At 36.8% G+C, this 13,512-nt stretch overlaps 1 protein-coding gene across 3 annotated transcripts in view; it reads right to left on the bottom strand.

Annotated features, from left to right (window-relative positions):
* The window catches only part of gfra4a (GDNF family receptor alpha 4a), a 118,410-nt gene that overhangs the window by 64,065 nt on the left and 40,833 nt on the right, over positions 1-13,512 (bottom strand). The window lies entirely within an intron of this gene.

Here is a 13,512-nt window from a genome sequence, read left to right as displayed (position 1 = left end):
GAAGAGACTAATCTTTCTTTTGGTAGGTTCCATGTTTTTTATAGCAATAGAACACAATATTCCGTGGGTCTTGCAAAATCAGTCAAAATCCAGTAAAACAGTTGCGAGCGAAGGGGGTTGCTTCAGTGAAAATGGTTGTGAAAATGAGTTTAGTGTCAATAATAAACCTCAATTGCCAGAACAAGACCTCAGCCTAGTTTTTGCTGAAAGCCACCCGCTGCCCTCACATTATTGCAAAACGTCAATATTCAGCTGTTCTCTTCACTATTAGAACAGCTGAATTTTATTTGGGATAAATCAGAGGCACTTTAAATTTTAACACGTTTGAATGTGATTGGTTCATTCTGAACACAGCCACACCCTCAGGTATGAGGGTGTGCACACTTGTGCAACCATGTCATCACATCTATTGACTTTTTACATCTCCCCTTCTAAAGGATTTCCTTTGAATTGTGGAAAAGGTTTTGACATGATTTATCTTGGTCTTACCAACACCTGGCATTTCAATTGGGGTGTGCAGACTTTTTATAACCAATGAATATTTGAAGTTGTATATTTTTCTAAAATAAGCGAGATATTTGAGGGGAAAAAGTCCATAAAAATAAATATATCATTTTGATATCACCTGAAATATTTTTTCTAAATGTATTTACTTAACTAATGATTATTGACAAATTATTGTCCCGTATTTATTCCGCAATCACATTAGTGCAAGCTGTTGTATTCTCGTCTTGTACGACACGGACAAATCAAACAACTTGTGTGCTTGTCCCTCTGCATGCCAACAGCTTTTTTGTTTTTTTTCTCCTGTGCAGCATCGACTATTTCAGCCACTTGTGCAGCCTGTAAAGCCAACACAGGAATGTTATCACTGACTGCGGATGAAATATTGATTACGGCGGCTGCTGAGGAAAAGCTGCACGCGCGTCACCCGCACACAAAACAAGCCCAGCAAAGACCGAAAAAAAAAGAAAAAAGAATTTCATGACACAAATAACATCGGCTTGTTATTGTTTGGATTTTTGAGCAAATCTGAGGCTGAAAACGCGTCCAGTAGTCCTGCCTGCCAAAACATCAGCTGGGATTTACTTTCCCCCCCACACACACAAAAACAAACAATTGCACACCTCAACCGAGGGGACGCAATCATGCCAGATGGTTTTTAGTGAGGCCACACAGACTCATTGGCTGGTCGAGTTCATCTGTGATATTTGCTCTGTGAAAATGAGCCCAAAAAATTTAGTTGATTTTTCCTCTGTTGTCAAGTTCAACTAATACTGTCGCAATATGTGACAGTTTCAGAGTCATGTAAGTGATAGGGATTGAAAGTAGGGTTGGGATTTCTAAGGTAGTATAGCCGATTAGGGTGAGGGTTTCAATGTAGAGTTTCAAAGTAGAGTTAAGGTTTCAAAGGTGGGTCCCAATTTATAACAGTGGTTATAAAATGTAATAACAAATTTCAACTGTCAGATCTCTGGATGCAAACTAGGGCTAGGGTTTCAAATTTGATGTTACGGTTTCAAAGTAGGGTTTCAAACTAAGGTTGGCATTTTGTGATAAAACTTTGGGGGGGGGGGGGGTCTCAAAATTAGGGCTTCAAGTTTGTAGTTGAGTTCGCAAGTAGCATTTCAAACTTGGGGTTGGGATTCAAAGTAGTGTCCCAATTTATAACAGTGGATGTAAAACAGATTTACAATTTTCAATTGTCAAAATTTGTAGTTTTAAAGTAATGTTGAGGTTTCAAATTGGGGTTTTAAATTTGGGGTAGGGTTTCAAACTTGGATTAAGGCTTCAAAGTAGAGTCCCAAAGTTTAATAGTGGTTATATAATTGAGTTGCAAATTTCACCTGTCAAAATTTGTGATATTCGGTTCCAAAATAAGGTTAGGGTTTCAAATTAGGGTTTTAAACTTGGGGTAGGGTTTCAAACTTGGATTAAGGTTTCAAAGTAGGGTCCCAAAGTTTAATAGTGGTTATATAATTGAGTTGCAAATTTCACCTGTCAAAATTTGTGATATTCGGTTTCAAAATAAGGTTAGGGTTTCGAATTAGGGTTTCAAACTAGTGATAGTGTTTCAAAGTAGCGTACCGGTAACAGTGGTTTATAAAATTGAGTTTAATATTTAACCTGTCAAAATTTGTCACCTCAGGTTTCGAATAGGGTCAGGGTTTCAAATTAGGGTTTCAAATTTTTAGTAGGTTAGTTTTTCTGGGGGGAAAAAGGACATGCATATCTGAGAAAAAAGTTCTCATCATCTCATCAGCCAAGTTCACATGCTTTTCTGGTGCCCCCCCCTCCAACACTCAAAATAAATCAACCCGACTGTCAGGCACTAATTTTGAAGGCGAATGGAAGATGAGTTTGACATGATGCTCAAGTGTTTTTGGATTTATTTATTTGCTTGTTTAATTGGTCTCTGGCCGAGTGAGCGGGAGGTCCAGAGAGCAAACTTTTCGGGTAGGAGCCATTAAGAAGTCACTTTGCGTAAGCCGTCCGAGTCCCGACTGATGTCATGCTGACGCATTCCCACTCCGTCACTGTCCTTAGCGAGGCACTTTGCCAGGAAGTGCTTCCAAAATAGACCCCGTGGGCCCTGCCCGCCCCTATCCGCCCCTGCCCCCGCCCCCCCACACTCATTCCAGGAATGGTCGCATTCACTTAACTCCCGTCACAGTGGAGTGGAGCGTAAATAAAGACGAGCTACAGTAAGTGAAAAAAAAATAAAAATCTTTGTCTAAGATGATACTTAGTACTTACGTATGCATACTTACATGTTGGAAACCACGTAACTAAAGTTACCTAGCTTAATCTTAACACACAATACACATTAACATAGAAAGGCTAACAAAATAAACATCAATATTGCGATGAGTATAAACCTTTAAAAACGTTTGAACAGTCTAACAGTTTATTATTACTGTATGTTTTCATAAAGAACAATATTGTAGACTGCTAGTTTTCTTATTAAGTCATTAAAACCCCAAAACATGTAAAAGCGTTTTTCTAATACTCCCAAAAACATGTTTTTTACACTTTTTTTTTATTTATTTATTTTTTATGATGCAGCTTCTGACATGAAGAGGTGGCTTAAAGCGACGGTAGTAATTTCAAAAAACGGTCACCAGGTGGCAGCACAGTATAAGAGATCAGCCAGGGCCATGTTGCAGCAAGCTCTTTTTGTCGGTGTTTTCACCAGGAATGTGAATATTGAAGAAACTTATATTGTAATGCTAATTGTGGCAAAATGTAAAGAGATACAAATACTTTTTTTTGTCCTGATGAAAGAAGAGACTAATCTTTCTTTTGGTTGGGTCAATGTTTTTATAGCAATAGAGCACAATAGTCTGTGGGCCTTGCAAAATTAGTCAAAATCCAGTAAAACAACTGGGAGAGAAGGGGGTTGCTACAGTGAAAACGGCTGGGAGTGAATGAGTTAAAGGTGAACTCAATCCTATTTTTTACTTGCAAGAAGATGTACAGTCAAACCTCGGTTTTCGAACGCTTCTGTTCTCGACCAAATCGCTTTTCGACCAGAAAATTTGAGAATTTTATGCCTCAGAACTCGGCCAAAGAAATCGGCTCTTGGACTGAAAAAAGCTGAGCGTACCTGAACGCGACTCACTCGCCGAGTGTAGAAAAGGCTACGAAGCTGTCTATTGCTTAAGTCTGATATGTTCAACTTTAACTGCGTAACTGAGACTAATCCTAATTTGCATAATTTGTAGTCTGTTCATTGGAAAGTGAGTTCACGTGACACAATTTACCCTCGCGTTCGTGCGTGTGGCCGCTTGAACGGAATCAGTCTTCGCCAGCAGCGATAGCAGCAGGAAGTCTGGCGCTAGCGTGTGCTTCAATGACTGGTGGGTCCTGTTGTCCTTATTTCTTGTCTGTAACCTTCTTGCCAGAATCAGCTTTTGCTTGTTCCTTCTAAAATGTTTGTTACGAATGTTTGGGCGGTGTTTCCTCATCCGCACGTTACCACATTGTACTCGTAAGTTGATGTTGCGCTGCTAAGCCCGAAACCGGAAGTGTCACCATTTAGTTTCACATTAAGAGCGGAAGTCTACCGGAAGTGATGTTCTAAATGACGCTAGCTTAACTGCGCTAATTTAATTTGTGCAAATTGTTTCGGATTTCGAACAATTCGCTTTTGGAACAGCCTTCTGGAACGGATTATGTTCGAAAACTGAGGTTTGACTGTATATGTTAGCGCTAGTCAAAACACGGTAAAGCAAACCTTCCTTTATTCCATGTTCGCTGTGCCACCAGTTTGCAATTTTTTTTGGTACAGTTTCTCACCATTTTGTTCTGCTGTCCATTTAATTTGGGTGTAATTCCACTGTCGACCACTAGACGGGTGGCTTTGAAAGAAGAAGAGTGAAGACAGGAAGCTCAGCCAAGTTTTTGCTGAAGATGATTGTATGGCAGAGCTTTAATCCTGCTTTTTAAGTCTACAGGTTTGTTTTTCCAGTGTACGACTTGGGGCAGCATTTAAAAAAATATCCAGATTTTTTCGTTCATTTACAATTTAATTCTTTAACTTTTTAAAACATATTTTAGGTGTGATTATTATTATTATCATTATTATTATTATTATTATTATTATTGTTAATATTAAAAATATATTTATCTAAATCTACAGACGATTGAACAAGTCATTTTATTTTTTTTTTACATGTATTTGCTTTCTTCACTTCATTTATTAAACTTTAAATGAATTTATTTTCCAAAAAATACATGTATTTTTAAATGTATTTGATTTATTTTTATTTTTTTGCATTTGTTTATTTTTTACTTCTTTTATTCTTTTTCATTTTGGTTATCTTTCATCTTCAAATTCTTCATGCTCGAATGGTTGTTATTTCAGTGGACGTTTTCAAAACGTGAGTTATTTTTTCTCTTGCCAAGCCAGCACTTTTTTTTTAGGGGGTGTAAGCAAAAAAGGAGAGGAAAAAAAGGTAGCCGTGCTTGTCAGAGTGTTCTCGTAGCAATTTTGATGAATCCAGTAAATTATTCATTAAGACGGTGCGTCACGGCGACTTGTGGCGGAATACTAATCGGCATTGCGGCGTGTCGCCTGGCGTGAACTCTTATCTTAACCCACTGCTCGTCAGATGCGCGCCAAGGCTTCCAAGATTTCACGCTACCTTCGGCACGGCAAACGTCTCGGTGGGAAGGGGGCGTAGGGGTGGGGCCCAAACCCCTCATCACCCCACTCCACTCATCATTTCAAGCCGCCCGAGGTCCCCCGCGTCTTTAATTACATCTAAGGACGAACGCGTATTAGGAGTAAACAGGTTGACGAAGAAAAAAAATCCCTGATGACGAATGACAACAATTTTGTCACATTAATATTAGGAATGATCATTTTTCTTTTTAATTGCAGCACTCTTGGTACTAATTCCCAAAACACTGGAAAGCACAGACAGAAAATGAATGAGGTCAACTTGATGACTCGGCATTAATTTAAGACAACTCTGTCAACAAGGCTGAATTCAGGCCTTCACACGTTATTCCAACTTTTTTTAATTTCTCACTTTTGACATGCATCTCCTTCCACATAATTTACCCAATTTACATCATTCCAATGCATAGCGGCTTGTATTTTTCTCATTCCAATTATTCATTTTTTTTTTTTCCCCTAAAACTCAACATTTTTCATGCAAAACATCCCCATTCATTACCAATGAGGCCAAGTTTCCCCCAAAGTTCGTTTATCATTCATTCCAATGGCACATTCAACATTACACATTAACATTGTTCCCATTGGAAATTTAAGTCAGAATACTCATTCAATTTAACTTGGGGGGAAATACAATACTATTTGCCAAAAATTCCCACTGACCATTCAGTGAAAATTCCTCTAAACCCATGGATGTGTCCAAGGACCTGTTCCAATCAACAGGCTCGTTGTCAGTGGTGTTCTTTAACTGTGACGTTTATGCGGTTTTAGCTTAGGTTAGGTTAAACGTAACCTTAACCTTAAGAAATTCGTTTACATGAACATAAAAATTTCAAGTTGCGCAAAATGAATTATTTACAAGAGCCAAAACTAAAATATAAGCTGTGACGGAAATTCTCCCAATGTTTTATTTTGTTCAGTGTATCAAGAAGTACCAATCCTCATGTGAATTAGCAGCCGTCAGTCTTAATGGAGAACTCCCTCAACGGGCTAGCGGTGGGCCGACGTCCGCGTTAAACGTGTTTGTCAGGCCGCTAAGCACTTTTCACAGCGGCTGCCAATTCTCGAGGTGTTCTCCACATCACCGAAATGTCCAAACAGCAGCGGCCGCCACCTTCAACGGGAAGCGTGTCAAACGCTGCCAGTTCCAGTTCAGCCGAGGCTGACGGCGCCCCCTCGGTCTCCCGCTCACGTGACGTTTCCGGACCGGAGACTGCGGGCCGCTGAACTCGTGACCCGACGATCCGATTATTGAGCCATGAGTCAGCGCGACATGCCGACGTTATTAAAGGACAGGTCATGCTTGGCAAAACGGGAAACGGATGAATCGATTCAATCTGTTGCCCTGTGCAGATGGGAGACAATCCGGAGGAATGTCAGCTCGACATTGCGCCCGGCAGCGCAAAACCTTGGACTGACCTTTGAACTTTCATACCTCTTTACCCATTTGTGGGATCGAAAAATCAAGTGTTCTGGAAACAAAAATGACGGTGGGTTAAAAGATGTGATATACTTGCCAAATTGCACACAGTGGAACCAATGAAATGTGTGATTATGTCACTCAAACATTCCAAATTAGTTTCAAAATATATTCTACAAGTGTGAAATGGGGTTGGTGCTATCAAAACTTTTTAGAATCAATTATCCTATCGATGATTCGACTGAATAATTTATTTATTTTTTGGTGGGCGGGTGGGGGGTGTTGCCCCATTTTTTGTGCATTGAATATTCACATTTTTTATGTTTATGTTATGAGTTTAAAGTTGTTTAAATACTGTGGATATTACTTGTGGCATTTAAGTTATGCATAAGCTATGAGTAGCTTTTTTTTTTTTTTTTTTTTTTTGCACAAGCTATCTATGTGACATTTAAGTTGAGCAAAAGCTAAGAGTAGCTTTTTTATGCACAAGCTATGTATGTTGCATTTAAGTTCAGCAAAAGCTATGAGTAGCTTTTTTTGCACACGCTATGTGGCATTTAAGTTATGCAAAAGCTATGAGTAGCTTTTTTGCAAAAGCTATGTATGTTAAATTTACGTTAAAACTGATTCAAAATCATTGTACGTTATTGTCTGAACATTTTGCACAAGATTAATTAAGAAATCAAAATTTGTTTAAATGTTTTCTGTTGTTGTTGTTGTTGTTGTTTTTTTTAAACCTTTGATTAAAATCGCAATCGTCCAGAATGACAGACAAAAAAAATTGAGATTTTCTTTTTTGGCCATATCTCCCAGCCCTAGGAAATATTGGTCCATCTTACGATCGGATAGGTGATTATCAATTTATTTATTTTTTTTAACTCGATTGGTGATTGGCTCCAAAATCCCGATCATGTAAAACCCAACGAGCAATCCCTCTGACGGCATGCAAACGTCAGGGCTGTCCCGGAATTTGCGCTTGAACTTCTCTTGTAGGCTCGCAGTCTTGCAGGATCGATGCGTTCCAGCTGACATTTTGATCTTTGCGTGCGATCCCGCGGACGAGGCCGCCCGCCGCCGTTTTAATGCAACAATCGATGAGCGGCTTAATCACTCGCACTCTAATTTGTTTGTCGACATCGATCGGCCGCGCCCGTCCGTCCGTCTCGCTTTCTCCCGCCCGTCAATTGCGAGAGAAGCGAGAGAGGCGAGGGCTTCTTTCCAAGCAGCCCGCTGACATTATTACGCAGCTGTCAAATGTTACCACCTGAGGGATATTAACTGCAACTTATACGGCAAGCAATCATCTGGCGTTGAAAGGGAATGGATTTAGCCTGGGAATGTTGCGGATGAACAGCAGAGCAACGTCATAAAAGGGAAGCGCCGATGACTTGAATCCTTGCCATTTTTTGTGTGCTCAGGCGCTTTTGGGAATCCCGTTAAAACGTACTACTAATATTTTCCACAATGATAGGACAATTTCTCGCAAACATTTGATCATTTTGTACGTTCTACAGGTGTATTTCGAGCAATTTGAATATCGTGTATTATAACAAGTTTCGGGTAAATTTGCAGTTGTACAGAAATTGAGGTTTTGTTTTGTTTTTAGATAAAAGGAAACCACAAAGAGTTATACATTAGGATATTTTAGGAAAAGTAGTTCAACATGATTACTTTTTGACTAAAATATGTTTTATGACCATCTGGAAAAAAAATTCTAGATTATAAATATTTTGAACGTTCTTGAAAAAACAAGAAATGTGACTATTCTCGTACTGCAACATTTTTTTTTACAATTATGACTTCAATCTTTCAAAAACATATTCTTGATTAAGATTACAACAAAAAAATAGTGCGATGACTATTCTCATAGCATCGGGGGATAAAATCATACAATTTTCACTTTATTCATTCAAACTATATTTCTATTTAGAGAATAAAGTAATGATTCTTTGAGTAAATTAAGTTTTTTTTTGTGTGGGGGGGAGTAGTAATCTTGATTAAGGATATGGTTTTGAAAGGACAGTTGTATGATTTTTTTGTATTATTATTATACTATATAAGTCAGGGGTGGCAAACTGCGGTCCTCGAGGGCCGGTGTCCTGCAGGTTTTGTAGATTTCCCTACTCGAAGTGCAGCTGATTCCAATTAACAGGCTCTTTATCAGGTTTCTGCAGAGCTTGCTGATGAGCTGGTCATGAATCAGCTGTGTTGAAGAAGGGAAATGTCCAAAACCAGCAGGACTGCGGCCCTCGAGGACCGGATCTCGCCACCCCTGATATAAGTTCTACTTTTTCAGTTAAAAAAATCATACAATTATGACTTTTATTCCAAAGCATATTCTTAATTACAATATTTTTTTTCTCAAAAAAATAACGTTTCCTTGAAGAAATACACATTCTGCTTAGTAAAAAAATAAAAAATAAATCATATGAATTATGACTGGATGTAATAATATCCAAACATCACGATATGAAGGCCATGATATGATAATTATCACGATATTGTGGGGAGGATGGCAATACAAAAAATAAATAAATAAAAAAATCACAAAATTGAAGTCATATGGAAAAAAAACTAAGAATATTGTGCTTTTGTACAATACAGCAATGAAAATATAAAAATATAAATATTATACATAAAAATATCTAAATATAATACTTACTTGCTAATGTGCACACACATTGAGTTCCTCCACATATTGACTCGCTTCACAAGCATCCGTTCCCCTTCATCTGACCATTAGCGTGGATTTGAAACGTATAAGGGCCAAAACATGCCTTGTGAAAATTAAACTGCACTAAAAAAAACTAGCCACCAGAGGGTGCTAGAACTGCACAAATAGAAATCAACCTGGCTTCTTTTTCTTTTCTTTTTTTAATAGATGTGCTGCTTTTAATATCGTGACATGATGACAACGATATATTGTGGGAGATTTAATATCACGATATCATGATATTGCTGGTATCGTTACATCCCTAATTATGACATTATTCTATCTAGAACATATTCTCCACCTCCTCCGAAAAAAAAAGCTTATTAACTTGAAGGCATACAACTTTATTGTCTTGACGCAATATTTTCCTATGCTATGATAGAGACATGTCGGCGCCGTGAGGAACAAAAATCACGCGTGTAATAAGTCCCATAGGAGCCCATTTTTCCTCAATGACAGTTCGAGCCGCTTGCAAACGCCACCTCAGCACTGGGAACCCCCCAGGCCATAATATCTACTTCTTCACAAGAGGCGGTTATTTCCTTCTGTACACCGGCGCACATATTTGCACTACGTGTCCCCCCGCCAGCGCGACAACTTGAAGCTAATCTCTCCCAACGTCTCCACCGTTTGAAAGAAACGAAAGCCATCCATCAACTTGCCCGTGCTGGTTAAAGCGGGAAAGTCCAAGTTGATCATATTTGGTCGACGTTGAACGTTAGCCTCCACCACTTTCTGGTGTTAGAAGCAGAGATATGGGAGAAGCACTTTGTATGCAGCAATGGTTGTTTTAAAGTGCTTTATTATCAAAGTTGAGTTGAGCTGATTGAGTTGCACATTTTTTTTCCCTTTGATTGCCCATTTAGCTAACTATCGGAATTGACAATTGAGAGGTATAGGAATGTCTGAAAGTTGCCTTTTTAACTTTCCCTTCAAAGTCTTTGATCAACCCTTCACGCATTTCATCTGAAATCTGATTTGATTTGAAAGGTTGCTAGCTAATGCGTTTGTTTCATTTAGATGAATTTATTAGTTGAAACATCAAAGAAAAGAAAAGCCCATTTGAGTGGAGAAACGTGAAAAGTAATAAATAGCACGGCTGGCCTGATTAAGACAAACATTTCATCCTTTGATGGAGTTGAATCCGTTTTGCCGTAGCGCTTCTATTAAGTGTGTTATAATCTAGACAAAGTGAAATTTCTGCAGAAATTCCGTGGGAATGCTGAAAGCTGAATAAAATAAGCAATAAGCAATAAAAAGTTGTTTTTTGAGAAAAACTTTTTTAAATAATTATCCTAAAATTATAATATAAAATAAATATTTTTTTAGCAAATTCTTTTTTGTAATATTACAAAAACAATTAATACATCTTCTTTCTTCTCTTAAAAATTACTTCTTCTTTTTTTTTTAAAACTAACCCTTGAAATTTACTGTATAAATATTTCATTTTGTCCTATTCAGTGCAACTGAGTGTACTCATTTGGATGTAGAGGTGCAACAATTAATCGATTACTCGACAACTACTCGATTGTCAGCGTAACTATTGTGATCATCAAATAATCGTTTTTAGACCTTAATTTAAAATTGCCCATAAACTCTGAATTCCAGCAGTAAATACTCTCCGATTTCTGTAGTCCTCCATGAAGGCAGACCGATTTTCTTTGTGTTGAATCAAAAGAAGACATTTGTCAACATCTGCTTTTATTTTGAAACCAACCAACATTTTTTCTGAGTTGTAATCAATTTATGCTTGTGCATTTTCTGCACTGTCAATTTGGAATAATCCTATTCTGGAATAAAGGGATGTATTTTTTATTTTTTATTTTTTTTAAGTAATCGAGAAAAAATACTGGACTTAAATTAATCGCTTATTGAAATAATGGTAAATTCCACTGCATTCCCTGCAACTCATCAGTCCAACTTCTCCTCTGTTGTGGTTTTCCTGATGTTTCCGATGGTAAACATGCGAAAATCCTGCCACAACAAAGTGTAGGAGCAAGAAAAAAAAGCTTGTTTTTCTCTCAAGCCTCCAGGCAGAATTCTGATGTTGAACTTGGACTGATTGTCCTCCTTCTTCTTCTTCTTCTTCTTCTTCTTCTTTTTCTTCCTCGCGGCATCTTTTTTTTTTTTTTTTTTTCAATTATGCAGACTCTAGCAGGGAATTAGAGTGGTAATCTGGTTCTAATCCCCAAACAAACACATCGATGACCTCCATTTCCAGCCCGGCTCTGCGCCGCCGACTCCTTTCAGCTCCGCTGCTTTTCCTTCAGCGTCGGAGCTCAGATGCACTTTCATTCGGCTTCAATGTTTTTTTTGTTTTTTTTAATACTCGGAATTTGTTCCACCTGCTGCTGCTGCAGCAGCTGCTGCGCTTCACACTCAAAGACACCTTTCACAGCCAGTAGGGAAGAACAACAAAACAACATGTCAAAAGCTCTCAATGACTATTTATAAACGCAAAGTGCCGTAAAGATTTTCAGAGTCGCTTGAAAGTCGGGGGCAAATATTTGAAACATCAAGTTTTCTTTGTAGATAAGTTTGCGTAAGAAAGAGGAGAAATTTTACAGCACAGATGCATGGAATGCAGTTGACAAGAATATGGCAAGACAAGAGAAAAAAAATAAAAAACTTTTACGAGAATGTCACGAATTCTGTTTTTTTTTTTCAAGAAAAATTGTGTTTGACAAAAATATGTAATAAAGTATTTTTTTAAAGATACATTTGTTAATCTCAAAATGTAACAAATGAACACAAGATGCATAGAAAACAAGCACTACTTTTACTTTTTGTTTAAAAATTCCTCATTTTTCTTGATGAAAAAAAAAATAATTTATCGCAAATAAAAAAATTAATAAATAACCAGTCTTGTACTATTAGACTTTTAAAAGGATAATTATTCTGGAAAATATTACTTTATTCTTGATTAAAAAAAATTCATTCATTCATTTCGAGAAGAAAATTTATCTGGAAGAAACTTACAGAGAAATACTTCAGTCTTGTACTCTTACACGTTCTTTAAGATAGATTTATTCTTGAAGTTATATTGATTTATTATTGAAAAAATACAAAACACTTTATCTAGGAAAAATCTACTTTTTACAAAGAAAATGTCATTCTTCTACTTAAATATGTATTACTTTTCTTTTTATTTATTCTTGAAAAATGACTATTCTCTGAAAAAAAACTTTTTTCAAAAAACAAAAAATATTTATTTGTATTACAAGTACTACAATTCTTAAAATATTACTTTATTCTTAAAACATATTTCCCTGAAAAAAAGTTTGTTTTTTTTAAATAATGTGAACTCTTTCTCATGCTAATATACTGAAAAATTTTTTTTTATATATATATATATATATATATATATATATATATATATATATATATATATATATATATATATATATATATATATATATATATATATATATATATATATATATATATATGAACTCTTTCTCATGCTAATATACTGAAAAAAAATATATATATAAATTCAGTGAAATATTACTTTTTAACTTGGGAAAAATATATTTGTATTTATTTTTTATTTTCCAAAATTAAAAAATTAAAAAATCATTAAGATAATGCTTCATTTTCTTTTTTGTTTTTGTCTTCAACGTGGCCCTCGGAACACAAACGAATTTTGATTGTAAACGTGCCAAAAGTGTCCAAATGGAATCTATCTAATGAGACAAATGACGTGCATACATCAAATGTCAAGCTCGTTAAAAGCCACTAACGCGAGACGATGACGCGCCGTCGTGTTGCCACTGAAGGTGAGAGAGCACGTCCACGGACTCTCGTCTCTCTCCAATTTGCTTAATTGGCGAAATTTCGGGCAGCTCGCTAATAACAGGCCATTATCCGCTCAACTGCACAAAACATGCAGGCAAATCTTACCGGAGCAATTTTAGAAAGACTCGTGGGCAATACACAAATCACAAATAGGCAAATCTTTTTGGCAAATAACGGTATATATGTTTAAAAAAAAAATAATAATAATCCCCAATATGAACTCATTTGCTCCCAAAAACGTATAAATACGTTCTATTTTAAATATTGCCATGGTCCCAAATACGTTCTTTTTTTTATTTTTATGGTAGAGCATACAGAAGGCTTTGAATGTGTGAGTGACTGAATAATGTATCCATTGTAAAGCGTCTTGAGTGATGCAGCCTCTGAACTGAAGGAGAT

This window comes from Festucalex cinctus, chromosome 12 (assembly GCF_051991245.1).
Source record: "Festucalex cinctus isolate MCC-2025b chromosome 12, RoL_Fcin_1.0, whole genome shotgun sequence".
NCBI classification, from domain to species: Eukaryota; Metazoa; Chordata; class Actinopteri; order Syngnathiformes; family Syngnathidae; genus Festucalex; species Festucalex cinctus.
The sequence above is the reverse complement of the archived record's forward strand: the minus strand, read 5'-3'. Positions and strand labels throughout refer to the sequence as shown.